This window comes from Taudactylus pleione, unplaced genomic scaffold (genome assembly GCF_031769625.1).
Source record: "Taudactylus pleione unplaced genomic scaffold, aTauple2 ptg000609l, whole genome shotgun sequence".
Classification (NCBI taxonomy): Eukaryota; Metazoa; Chordata; class Amphibia; order Anura; family Myobatrachidae; genus Taudactylus; species Taudactylus pleione.
In genome coordinates, this window is record NW_028285011.1 from 5134293 (window position 1) to 5148806 (window position 14514).

The 14514-nt window shown below is 43.7% G+C and overlaps 1 protein-coding gene across 5 annotated transcripts in view; it reads right to left on the reverse strand.

Moving 5' to 3' along the window:
- Positions 1-14514, reverse strand: part of INPP4A (inositol polyphosphate-4-phosphatase type I A) — a 165034-nt gene that overhangs the window by 103734 nt on the left and 46786 nt on the right. For all 5 annotated transcript variants that reach the window (XM_088454106.1, XM_088454103.1, XM_088454107.1 and 2 more), the window contains exon 2: positions 9328-9396. The gene's annotated coding sequence lies outside the window, so the exon portion shown is untranslated. The remainder of the gene's footprint in view (positions 1-9327; positions 9397-14514) is intronic.

The following is a 14514-nucleotide window of genomic DNA, read 5'->3' on the forward strand; positions in this document are numbered from 1 at the left end:
AATATTATTCAAATGTATTCTACAGTTATACTCCAACCAGTTAATCAAAACATTAATGACAAATATTTGGTGCATCTTATTAAAATGACAGTACTTCTCAGATTTCGCATCTAATTCATATGCCCTATTCTCTACATACACACACTCATATATATATATATATATATATATATATATAAATAAATAAAGAAAAAAATAAACAAAACAGTCGTGTTAAAGCACCAAAGCTCAACAATTCATTTGGAAAAGGAAAGTCAAGAACTGTCTTATATGAATCATCTAAAACTAGAAAAACAAAAGAGGCTTACATTTTTCCAAGCCAGAGAAATATAACCTAGTCACACTGTAGCAAAATCTGGTCAACTGGTTGAAGCATAACCCGCTTCCAGGACCCCACACTACAGTACATCCCGCATTGCCACTGTGAACTAAAAAATGACTATCAAGTTAATATTGAAATAGCTCCCATTTATTATATTTATTTTATCAAAGTGATAAATGACAGAACGATTAAAAGCCAATAATCCATTCTATCTTTGAAACATTTGAAGGATAGGTCAATCGGAATATTCATATTTCATTTCAACTTACTCGCCCTTTCTTTCCTATGGCTCCCCTCCCCATACATAGTATAATATAAAGTCCCTGGTAGGCGGCTGTCTGTTTGTTCAGGCCAATCTCGAGAACCACTGGATGGATTTTGATGCAGTTTGCACTGTTCTATACAGCATTTGTCGAGGAAGGTTTAGGTGTATGAAACATTAATGTATGACAAAAGGGAGCTGAGCAGTGACGATTTTAGTGAAGCAAGTCAATGAAAAAAACTGAATTTCCGAGCACATTCCTGGCCTAGGCTGCCTAAACCGTTAAAGATATATCACAACTATGGACTTTGGGCCTGATTCAGAGCTGGACGCTCTGACCAGAGCGCTCGCTCTGAATCAGTGCCCTCCTACCTGAAAATGGAGCAGCCTCCTGGCCGCTCGCATAGCTGTGGGTGACCACCCACAGCATATGCGAGCGGCCAAAAAGATGGTTGCGACGAGATCCTGCGGTAGGGTCTCGCTGCCGCAAGCCCAGGAGTGATTTTGGCTCTATCAGAGCCAAAATCACTCCCACTGACATCACTAGTGATGTCAGTGGGGCCGGCTCCAGACGGAAGGCGTTCCCATGGGAACGCCTCCGTCTGGCCGCCACGCCCCTGGCACGCCCACCAAAGGGGGCGTGCTGTCAGTCACCATCGACAGCACACCCCCTTTGGTGCGAGACCCCGATCGACGTATTTCTCGTCGCTCGCCGGGTCTCGCGCATGCGCACAACATCGACCCGCTTGCGAGCAAACTTCCCTCGCGAGCGGGTCTGAATGACCCCCTTTGTTTATACCATGTAGAGATTGATATGCATTACCCCGTTTCTCAAGAAAAATTGATGTATGCCCTGCTTATGGATACATTTCAGTTTTTCCCTTTTTTTTACTGTTGCTATTTCATTTATGTGACAAACAATGCTTTCATTTCAAATGAGTCCAGTTCCCTGTAAGATTCTGCTTGACATGACAAATAAAGCACAGGGACACATACTTCCGAGCACAGGGCCTGATTCAGAGCCGAACGCTCTGAATCAGGGCCCTCCTCCCTAAAAATGGAGCGGCCTCTTGGACGCTCGCATAGCTGTGGGTTACTACCCACAGCTATGCGAGCGTCCATGATGATGGTCGCGATATCGGGCTTGCGACGAGACCCTGCGGTAGGGTCTCGGTGACCGCAAGCCCTGGAGTGATTTTGGCTCTATCAGAGCCAAAATCACTCCCACTGACATCACTAGTGATGTCAGTGGAGCCGGCCCCAGACGGTAGGCGTTCCCATGGGAACGCCTCCGTCTGGCAGCCACGCCCCCGGCACGCCCACCAAAGGGGGCGTGCTGTCACTCACAATCGACAGCACGCCCCCTTTGGTGCGAGACCAATAATGACGGCTTGGCCGTCGTTATTCGGGTCTCGCGCATGCGCACGACGGAGCTCCCTCCGTTGTGCGCATGCGCATTCGGCCACCATCGACCCGCTTGCGAGCGTCCTTCGCTCGCGAGCGGATCTGAATCAGGCCCACAGTCGGATACGTGGCTGGAGTTCACCTAAGTGGAGACTGTTTTGCTTTTGGACAACTTTACATGCCCCTTTTGCGTGTCACTTCAAAACTAAGGGGCCTGTGTACTAAGCAGTGTTATGAGACAGAGTGAAAAGTGATAAGGTGCCAGCCAATCAGCTCCCAACTGTCATTTTTCAGACACAGCCTGTGAGATGGCAGTTGGGAGCTGATTGGCTGGCACCTTATCACAGACTTATCACTTTTCACTGTTTCCTAACACTGCTTAGTAAATAGACCCCTAAATCTTTTCATGCTGAAGTCATGAGGGGAAATGACTAATGTCATCTACAAGGCAATCTTATAAGACCTTGGTTAAAAAGACAAAATCGCCATAAAGTCAAAATTGCTCCTGTGCAAAGATGGAGCGGGTCGCTAGTATCATAACACAATTCCACTAGTTGCGGTGGCCCTATATCAGTCTCGTGTGCTGAATTAGCTGTAGGCAAGTGTTTGTTATAATGAAGGGATTTGTGTGAAGAACAGGTGAATGTGTAACTACAGAAAATGAGATGTAATCCATTATTTTTGTACAGTTACATGTGTACTAGATTTACGCATGACAACCTATATATTCTGTACGCTAGAAAAGTAACATTGTATCTCTGAGAAAAAGAATACAACACTAGCAACCTTACAAGAAAACTTGTCTTTCTTGTAAAATGGGAGATAAATATAAAAAGTCTCAAAGTTGACTGTGCCAGGGCAATGCCTTTATGCGTCAAAACTTTGTCAATTTTTATTATATTACTTATCCAAATAAGCTGATGGGTACACTAGGTTGTTTGCATTGGAAAAGAAAAATTGATCCAGTGTAGATTCCATTATTATGTATGTTCAATTATTATGTTGTTCTGGTTATAAGAGGGTAAAGCAAACCTCACCTGCTCCCCCCTCTTCCTGGAAGTGTTCTGAATACCATCTTGCCCGGACGATACATGTGATGAACATAGCTGTTGCTTTAAAAAAATAGTAAATCCTTGTCCACACTTATCTGCTTTTTTAAGATTTCCAAGCATTAAAGTGCTTTTAAAAAAAAATAGGTTTACAAATTTAGAATGCGGCATAACCTAGCTCTCATGCGCTAATCATGCTACTAGTACAATAGAGTAGTGGCAAAAAAAGCAATGTAATGCCTTGAAAATGCATGGAATGCTGGTTCATCTAAAGAGCATTTACCCTTTTCCCCGTCCATATGAGTGACCGAGCTCTGAAACATAAATCGGGGTTTTCTTTATTCTTGCTTTGTGCAACAGCAAATACTTTAGATACTTCCGTTGAAAACATTATGGATTGTAACCCAAATTAGACGCACCCTTCTTAAACATAACCTTAGCTGGAATCTAGATGAGGGCTCAAACAGAATAATAGGGGCAATAGAGTGACTCTAATTGCCTGGCCTTACTACGTTATGAAAGCACTCCCATATAATAATAACAATGCCCAAACTAAAGCACATTCATTACAAGGATACAGATATGGATGTTATGTACATTGTTTTTGGTCTATGTGGAAGACTAATACAAATTTTAAACACAATTACACTAGTTGCGGTAGCTCTAAAATCAGTCTCATGTGCTGAAGTAGTTGTAGGCACGTGAGGGGATTTGTGTGAAAACAGGTGAATGTATAACTACAGAAAAGGAGATGTAATCCATTATTTGTGTGCAGTTACATGTGTACTAGGTTTACTCATGACAACCTATATATTCTGTATGCTAGAAAAGTAACATTGTATCTCTAAGAAGAGAAAAAGAAAAAAAACAACACTAGCAACCTTACGAGAAAACTTGTCTTTCTTGTTCTACTGAGCACAAGTTTGGGAGGCAATTTAGGTCACTTACAAAAGGAAATGTTCTAATGACTCAGCAACACCTAGGAATCAATCTTCAGAATGCTTTCAAATTCAACACAGATGTGAAAAAATGCTAAAAGTAAGCCAATTAGTCCGTATAATGATCTCTTAAGGTGCATACACGGAATGGGTATGAAATACCGCCGGCCGATTCCCGTCAGCGGCAGCCCGACATGAGCAGAGTTCCGAGCAGCGGAAGCCCGACAGCGCTGGAAATCCCAATCGTGGATAGGTGAGTATCTACTAATCTAACCTAACACCCCTAACCCTCCTTAGGAGTGCCTAACCCTAACTTCCCCCCCAAGTGCCTAACCCTAACCTCCCCCTTCCCCACTGCCTAAACCTAAGTCCCCCGAGGGGGTGCCTAACCCTAAGTCCCCCCCGGGGGTGCCTAACCCTAACCCTCCCTCCCCCTAGCCTAACCCTAACCCTCCCGGGGGGGTGCCTAGCCCTAGGTCCCCCCCGGGAGCCCTAAACCTAACCCTCCCCCCCCGTGGCTGTCCGCTCGCAGCGCCCGGCATCACTACGAGCGGGATGCCGGGCGCCTGTCTCCCGGCGTTGGGGAAATGCGGGCATCTACATCTAGATGCCCGGCATTTCACCCTTGCCGGGATATGACAGTCGGGAAGCCGGCTGCCGGTATTTAGGCACTCGGCTTCCCGACTGCATACCGCGTACACACATAACGATGTTAGTAACCAACGATTTTCGTTCAGATTTTCCCTTGAAAAAGTGAACGAAATTCGTTTACAAAAAACTTTGGTTACTATATTAATGAACGATTTTGTAAACGATTTTCATGAACGATGAACGAGTTTTTAATCATGCATACAGTGAATGGACATCGTTCATCGTTCATTCTGTACAACATGAACGATTTTGTGAACGAAAATAGTGTGTTGGACAGTCAGAATGGATGATGAACTACAAACGGGAGAGCGCATGAACGATTATCGTTCACCCCAAAAAAATGAATGATTTTTTTAACGATAACGACGTCATTTTAGTTAAATCGTTCAAAAAATCGTTACGTGTGTGTGCACCTTAACTGTTTAATTGCAAACCAAACTAAAAGATACTGAAACTATCCCTGGGAGATTCTGCTGCCATTGTGTTAATGTTAACATTATAATCTAAAGTTATGGTATGTTTTACATGAATAACCATGGTGAAATACATGCTAAGTCTATGGGTTTACATAGAATGACAGAGGGCCAGATTCAGCAAGGAATGCAACTGCTAATACGCACGCAATCGTCCGATTGTTGTGTACATTGCGTGCATTGCAGTGCGCGAACCGGCCACTGAGATCGGGACTGCGATCACAATGGCTACGCAGACCCATCGCTGATGTTAGCAATTATTTCTGAGTAAGGTCAGAGCTTGTGCAAGTGTGAATGAGGCTGAGATGGTACTCGATTACACCGACGTTTTCACAGTCTTGCTAAAAATAACGGATGTGTGTAAGGTAAAGTGGGAGTCCTTATGTTGTGCTGCGGCTGCATAGCGATCGCAATGGATTAGCATACTATTGCAGTTGGACTGCATGTGTAATCGCTGTTGCCTTCGCAGTTGCGATCAGTAATGAATCAGGCCCATTGAAAACAATTAATTTTAGAATGAATCAAATGTAGAATGAATCAAATGGCATACTAAGCTGTGGGAGAGGGGGGTTTTCAGAGAAAATCTGACTGAGTAGTGGAGAACTTGTTCAGTTACCACAGATCATACCATAAATGCTGCAGGGAGTAATAAAAAAATACAATTTGCTAAAAGTTGTTTATACACTAAATTTACAATAAAATTGAATAATTCAATTTTTACCCTTTTTTTTGCTATAATGAGCTTTGACCTTAGGGAACATTGCCCATTATATTTTTATGCAGAACTGTCCCTTCAATTGTTAAAATCTTATTAACATAAATTATCATAAGTGCCACAAGCCAGCATGATTAGGGTGAGATGGGCTAGTGGGAGAAAGAAGGCTCAATTTTTTGCTGGGACATCCTCAGACCACAGCCACGTCTCCCAGCATACAGAGGGGAACAATGGAGAGGACCGAGTGATGCAGCTAGCACACCTCCTGTTCCTTTGTTCGGCCCTCTCTCTGTCCTACCACAACCAATTCCCTGCCGTTTGGGCTTGTTTTGTTCAGTACATCCTCAGCTTTTGTTGGGAGTTAGCAATGAACGCCGTAAAAATGAGTTCTTCTCGGAGACTGTGTACTAACAACACTGATGTTTTTTATTAAATTTGTGGCAAATATAGTGTTGCAAAAGAAAGAAAAATATATAACTGTATTCGTAAAACAAGCGTATCAAGCTTATTTTAGACGTCACATAAGCCTGCAAGACAAGATTTGGGTGCCTCACAAAGTTTGTAAAACCTGCGTGGAATCACTCCGCAATTGGACTATTTGAAAAGGACTTAGGGCCTGATTCAGAGCCGGTCGCTATTTGCGCTCGCTCGTCCAGAAAATAGGGGTGGCTATTCAAATGAACCGTTCGCTCCTTGCAGTCTGTTCACGCCTCTAGGTCTGAACGAGCGAACAAAACATGCGAACGTAATTTTGAAAAAAACGCCCCCTGGCCGCTCGCATCCTACGTCATGTCCGCTATTTATTAGATTAATCGAGTACATCGAACAGGGTATGAACTGCTCGCTATTCTTGTGGTTGGTTTTTGCTACCACAATTTTGCGAGCAGTTCTGGCTAAAAAAAACCCAGTGACATGGTCAATGACGCTGCTGTTTTAATTATGCACACCCATAAAACGCCCGTTTTGACCTTTAAGCACGCCTGCGTTCTGATCTCCACTCCCCGTTTTCAAGCACCTTCCCCTGTTACCACCCACATACGCTGTCACTCAAATTATCAGGCATTCGCTATTTTGCGAGCACATCAATTTCGGCCGCACTGACTGGTTCGCGCATGCGTATAACGATCCGTACGCATGCGCAGTTGGGCAAACATCGCTCGGAGCGAACGAGCTGCCGCTTACGAGTGGCTCTGAATCAGGCCCTTAATTCGGCATACCTATGATGTGGTGTGAGCCAAAAGATCACTTGAGTGACTGTTATTTTTGTGCTGTAATTGTGAAGGGTATGAATCCAAAGCACCAAAGTATGAATTCTGCAAAACAACCGATACCACATAGGGAAGATTTACCTGTACCATCATTCAGTTCTTTGTGCGAAGTTGAATGTGATGATGTGGAAATGTTAATTTCATCCAGTGCAAGTGACAACACAGATGAAAGTGAGTTTGAAGAAAGTTCCTCTACTCCAAACAAATTTTCTCAAAAGGAACTAAACGATTTAAATTTGTGACTTGAATTTATCGAAAAAAGGAGCTGAGCTTTTAGCATCCAGACTTCAAGAAAAGCACTGTCTTGAGCCGGATGTTACTATAACGTCGTATCGAAATAGAGAGCAAGCCATACTGCCGTTCTTTAGCCAAGATAACAATCTTGTGTATTGCAACAATATTCTGGAACTTCTCCAGATGATGGGTTTACCAGAATATCGAGCAGAAGACAGGCGGCTCTTTTTGGATAGTTCTAAAAGGATCTTAAAATGCGTATTACTGCACAATGGGAATAAATTTGCGTCGATTCTTATCGGTCATTCAACAAAACTTAAAGAACAGTATGAAAATATCAAGTTAGTCTTAGAAAAAATTGTTTATTCTCAGCATCAGTGGTCGATTTAAAAATGGTAAACTTTCTTCTTGGGTAGCAAAGTGGATATATGCTTATGGGTTAGTCGTGCAAAACAAAAGCACTGGCAGCAAACTGTATGGCCTCCAAGAGAAGTTCTAACTGTAGGAAAAGCCAACATCATTCATGAGTCCTTAATTGACAGGAAAAAAATAATTCTGCTGCCTATCCATATCAAACTGGGTTTAATGAAACAATTTGTAAAAGCATTGGACAAGTCAGGCGAATGTTTCACGTACAGTGCATCCGGAAAGTATTCACAATGCTTCACCTTTTCCAAATTTTGTTATTACAGCCTTATTCCAAAATGGAATAAATTAATTTTTGTCCTCAAAATTCTACACACAATACCCCATAATGACAAGTGGTGTAAAAAGTTTTTTTTGAGAGTTTTGCTAATTTAATAAAAATAAATTTTAAAAAACGAAGAAATCACATGTACATAAGTATTCACAACCTTTGCTCAATATTTTGTTGATGCACCTTTGGCAGCCTCAAGTCTTTTTGAATATGATGCCACAGCTTGGCACACCTATCTTTGGGCAGCTTCCGGAGATGCTGGGCTGCTCCCAGATACTGTACCTACACTGCTGACTCCTCCCCAGCGACAGGAGCCAAGTGCTGCACGATAATGTCACAGTGCAGCACACCCGGCATTTTGGTGTCACCCCCCGGAATGGTGACACCCGGGCGCGGTCCACAACTCCCCTGTGATGCCTCTTTACTTAATACAATTTGAGGTTTTTCCTTAAAAATCCCATGTGGGGAAGTTGCCCATAGCAACCAATGAGCTTCTGTCATTTATAGACTGTGCTAGAATAATGTATGTTGCATGATTTAAGGTGGCCACACACATACCGATGTGCACACGATCAGCCGATGTGTACGATTTCCCCTGAAACTCTCCCCAGCAGCTCTGCACACGATTTGGTGTCCAATCTTCATACGATCTCTCCTGCATCCAGACTTTCACAGTGCATCGTGTCCTAGATTGTCAGACCTGCCCTACTGCACGGCAGATCTGACAATGCGATGTGCGACCAGCGGGGACGAGCATCGCATCGTGATCGTGAGTGGGGACTCACAATTTACTCACGATTTTGGCATATTTTACACGATCCGTCGTTCCAATGCGTTGGAATCAGCCAGATCGGGTAAAATATCGCTATGTGTGTGGCCAGCTTTAGGCAAATCATGTTCATTTAATACTTTCTACATTTGTATATACTTACAGTAGCTACCTCCTGTGAATCTGGAGATTCCTCAAGAAAATGGGATAAAATAATCTTTATCCGCATAGCATAAAACCAGGCTTGAATAAAGGTGCTCCCCGAGGTTTAGCTTGTTGTCCCCCTATATTACATAGCCAGGCGATGATAATGAACAAACCAAGGAAATAGGTCAGAGCCTTAGCAGCTCGGGTAATATATTTTACAGCTTCTCTGTAAAATAGACAGATGTGGCACCGTCTCTAGGGCACAAACCATCTACATACACATATATTACACTCTATGTCATTAAACAAGAGTAATAGAAAAATAGTGACAAAAGATGTTTTATCCATAGCAATGTTTCAACGAGTGCATAGCTTAAAGTCTGGCTAATAGTACTCACTTGGTTCATCTTCTAGCAGTTCCACAATACAGTAACATTTCCTCCCGCTGAGCATTTATTTGTCACACACTGGAAAATAAAACAGACAAGAGATCAAATTAACAAATGCAAAAATCAAAACACAACAGTTCAGCATAAATAGCACATGGATAGTGGCACTGGCCCACTGCACGGGTGTGTACGTTAGTTATCTGCATCTACATAAGGTTAGACTGGATATAATGTCATCAGTTCATGTTTGATCCTTCGTTTCAAACCACTAGACTATGTGGCCTATGTATCAAGTCATTTTTTACATAAAATGATGCAGAATAATTGTATGTATTGTGCCTATGCATAGTGTGCCTAATAGCACAGTGCAGGAGATTTCACAGAAAGCTCTGGCAAAGTGCTAAGTAGCACTTCAGATCGCAGTCCCCATTATTATCATTGGGGACTATGATCTGACCCTTATGTACTAAACTCCAAAAAGCTAAGCTTTTCGGTGTTTAGCCACGGTAGTTTACACCATCTTCAGATGGTGTAAAGTACTGTAAGCCTATGGGCGTTCCCGGTGCAGGAGAGAGAGATCTTTTGATCTCTCCCAGCCAGTAGAGGAAGCTGACGCTGTGTGCATGCGCAGTGTCAGCTTCCCCCAGGGAAGTCTTTCACTTCAGTGAAAGACTTCTCCGAAATGCCGGGGATATAACTCGCGAGTACAGCGGTTACCGCAACCGCTGTCCCTGCGAGTTTCCGGTAGTACATAGCCGGGATATTTTCATTAAAAATGAAAATATTCACGGCGAGTGGGATTGTTAATAATCGCGGCAGTACCGCGATTGTTAATACATAGACCCTTATGTCCAAGAACTGAAACAAATATATTCATATTATTAGAACATGAGAGTACCACTCAGAAATACCATCATCACACAACATATACTTAAAACCATTTAAAAAATTATAACTGTGAAAAAAAACATAAAAGTAAAAAAAAAAAAAACCATTGCAAATTAATTTGACAAACATGTCAAAGCTTTCAAAGGCGAAATTGTTGTAATAGTTATTTCCATTTACATCTGGTTCTGAACTAATGTTGCAGCAGTTATTTTTAGTTGTTCCAATTATTTTTTATGGTACAGGACAGCAAGTCCCTTCACACACATCCAATAATTATGCTGGAAGTAATACAGGAGATCTCCATGCAGAAGCAGCAGAGTGTAAATGTCAGTCTTATATAACCAATCCACATAATACAAACATGCCTGCCTTTACAGTCACCTAACATGTGCACCATAACACATCTTGTGGAGTATATTGTGAATTAATCATTATACTCTAGTGCTGAACATCATCTACAGTGAAGCAGTTAGAGAAGAACAATACTTTCAAATGCTTCTTTTGGAGAATGGTTTCAATATGTAATAAATGTCTGTTCTAGAGTATTTGCCACACATAGGTGTTGCAATCAGATACTTAATAAAACAAAAATCTAATGATGCATACACACGGTCAGATTAGACAATTATCATATATCGTTGTCTGATCGTCCTACATGTGCTGGATGATCGTTATCGAACATAAAGCACATGCACCAACCCCTCAACTACTATAACGACCCTCGATCAAGGGTCCTTATAGTAACCAGGCTAACCTAGTCGATATTGACCAGGTTGGCCTGCATGCATGGACGATATCGACCATCCGTGCCCGCGCATCGACCATCGTTTGGATGTTTGAAGGGACCAGAAACAGGTCGATTTGAACGATAACGATATATCGATATCATTATTATTCAAATCGACAAGGGAAATCTGACCGTGTGTATGCACCATAAATGTAATTAGCACACAATGTTACTCACATGCTAGTACCCTCATCCTGAGCCAAAAGCAAACCTACTACTTTTTATGCCATTTTGTCACTCAAAAGGTACCCATACACGGTGCGATTTGCATACGATGCTATCTAGTATGCAATCGCCCTTAAACTCTCTCAGGCAGCTGAGGTGAACGATGTGCAGCAAAAGCTGCACGATGTTCTCTCAATCAATCGTGCACGATCTAATGATGTTCATAATCATTAGATCGAGTGCGATATGACACAGATGCATGTAGCACGGACCAGGGAGATCCGTGCTACATGCATCCATGTCATTGACACAAAAGCATGGACAGGATCAGTGAGACCAGTCTGTGCTGCTGTGCATTTCAATGACACAGATGCGCACGGACCAGGAGATCCATGCTACATGCATCTGTGTCATTGACACAGAGCACGGACGGGATTAGAGAGACCCGTCTGTGCTGCTGCGGTAAAAATAAAAAAAAAAATCTGTGTAAAAAAAAAAAAGGAAAAAAAATGGCGTGCCCCTTCCCCCAAAAAGAGCAATCAGCCCCAGGCTTTTAGTAACCCAGTGCTGGCTGTGCTTAAATACAGGGGAGAAACGACGAAGGGGTCCCCTGAACTTAAGAACAACAAGCACCGGGCTAGTCAGATTCAGCCCTGGTTGCCAAAATACGGGAGACAAACAAAGTAGGGGTCCCACGTACTTTGAGCGACCAGCACTGGGCTCTGATCGAGACCTGGTTCTGGAAATACAGGGTGGGGAAATTAGTAGGGTCTCCCTGTATTATCCAGAACCAGCACCAGACTTTCTAACGGGGGGGGGGGCTAATGCCACAGCCAGGGGAGCCCTTTCACCGAGCCCCACAGCCGAAGCATTAACCCTGACCGCTAGTCAACCCAGGCCAGGGATCCCGGGTTAGCTGGGGACTCCCTCCCCCCCCCAATAAAAGGGTCCCCCTCTCCAGGGCACCCCAGGCCTACACTGGGGCTGTGGGTGCCGGGTTGACAGTGTAGTGCATTTACTAAAAGTTAAAATATTGTCTTCTGCTGGGGAACTACAGATCCCAGCAAGCCTCCCCCGCATGCTGGTATTTGGAGAACCACAAGTACCAGTATGCGGGGCATTACGGGCCCACTGGTACCTGTAGTTCCACAGCAAAAGCAATATTAAAATAAACACAGGACACACACACCATACAAAGTATAAGTTTATTAAACACACATGCACTCACACATGTTCACACTATCTCACATACTCACTTATGTATCTCTGAAGCCAATCACGTCCACTTGTCCAGTAGAATCCATAGGGTACCTGTAAAATAAAATATCCATACTGTCTCCTATGCGGTTCGGGTCCTCTTCGTTCCAAAGTAGGCATCCCATGGGGTCTTCTCAAAACAGACAAAAATACTCGAGCCACCGGACAAAAGTACCGTTCTGTGAGCTCAGCGGCGGGGTAGCACTATGGAAACCCCGCCGCTGAGCGCTCATTGGCTGAAGGAGGCGAGCCTTCCGCCTATCAGCCAATGAACGGTTCCCACCATTGACTTAAAGGCTTGGGGTGGCCTGGAGAGGGGGAGCCCTTTATTGGGGGGATCCCCAGCCTGGGCTGACTAGAGGTCAGGGTTAATGCTTCGGCTGGGGCGGCCCGCTGAAAGGCTGGCTGTGGCATTAGCCCCCCGCTAGAAAAAGTCCGGTGCTTGTTCTGGATAATAGAGGGGAACCCTACTAATTTTTTCCTCCTGTATTTCCAGAATCGGATCAAATCCCAGTGCTGGTTGCTCTAAGTTCGGGAGACCCCTACGTCATTTGTACCCCGTAATTTGGCAACCAGGGCTGAATCTGACTAGCCCGGTGCTTGTTGTGCTTAAGTTCAGGGGGCCCCTACGTCGTTTGTCCCTTGTATTTAAGCACAATCAGCACTGGGTCACTAAAATCCCGGGGCTGGATTATTATTTTTTTTTGGGGGGGGGAGGGGGGGGGGCACGCCATTTTTTTTCTTTTTTCACACAGGTCTTTTTTTTTTTTTTTACTTTCCTATCCCGTCCGTGCTTCTGTGTCTATGACACAGATGCATGTAGCACGGATCTCCTGGTCCGTGTGTGCTTCTGTTTCAATGACACAGATGCATTTAGCACGGATCTCCCTGGTCCGTGCTACATGCATCTCTATCGTGCATGACATCGTTCTGTGTGCACAAACACAGAACGATGTGTGCACGATAGGTTGAAATCTTACTGCAGGCTCAGTTTATCTACAATGCTGATACACGACGCCACTTTTTACAAGATTGGTCGTTATGATCGGTTGAAAACGGCCAAATCGTGTAAAAAAAAAAATAAAAAAAAATCTCACCGTGTGTACACTGGACTTTTCTGTTACAATTATGATAAAATATATTCCAACAATCTGAGCCACAGCTGCTGCAATACTGATTTGAATGAGGAAAAAAAAAAAAAAAAAAACGTTTGAAAGCTTATGCTGGCCATACACTAGTGTGATTTCGGGCCGAGTGCCTGATTTTAGATGCGTCGTACAATGAATTGTATGGAAATCGTGTAGTATTTAGGTAGCATGCGATCCAATGCTCGCTCCTGCCGCTCTTAAAACGTATCGTATGATCAGATGTGCAGCCCATATTATCTATCGTAATCGTATGTAGACCGTGCCGTGTATTTGTGCATGCGATGCATCCTGCGTCCGACCGGCGTCATTTGAGCGACATTTTGAAGAAGTGTGTGTTCTTTCAATGACCTTCCCTCCTAAACTGCAGATAATAAGTATCCCCACAGCAGCAGCTGTGCACCCCAGGCAGCCGGTCCTACATATGGCAGCACCCTGATCTTTCAGACCCCGTCTCAGCATGCACCTACTCTCTGAGTCTCGGTCTGTCTCACTGCGTTTGGTGTACGTATGCTGCGTACGCTGTAGGCGCGGCTACTCTTTGTGTACACGGTGGGGAGGGTCCGGTGCGGTGTACAGCAGTATTGCCAACCCTGGTAGTAATATCCTGTACAGAGAGATGATGATCAGTTTTTCAGCAGGCACACGACCGATCGCATCGTGAGATCATATGTACATCGTGTGTCCAAAGCACCAAATCGTGTGGCCGGGACTGCCAGGTAGCTGACGGGGAGTTCAAGGGAAATCCTAAGATGAATTGCATCGCGCTAGTGTATGGCCAGCATTAGTTAAGATGAAAAAAAAAAAGTACGTTTTCTCATTGCAGTCAATACGTACCTGCTCACCACAATCCAAAAAAAATGTCTGGGTTTTGCACAAACAGATTTGCTCATCTCCACTACAAACAAAATTAACCCTAGTGGGCTGGGAATTTGATTAGAGCAGAGGTTCCCA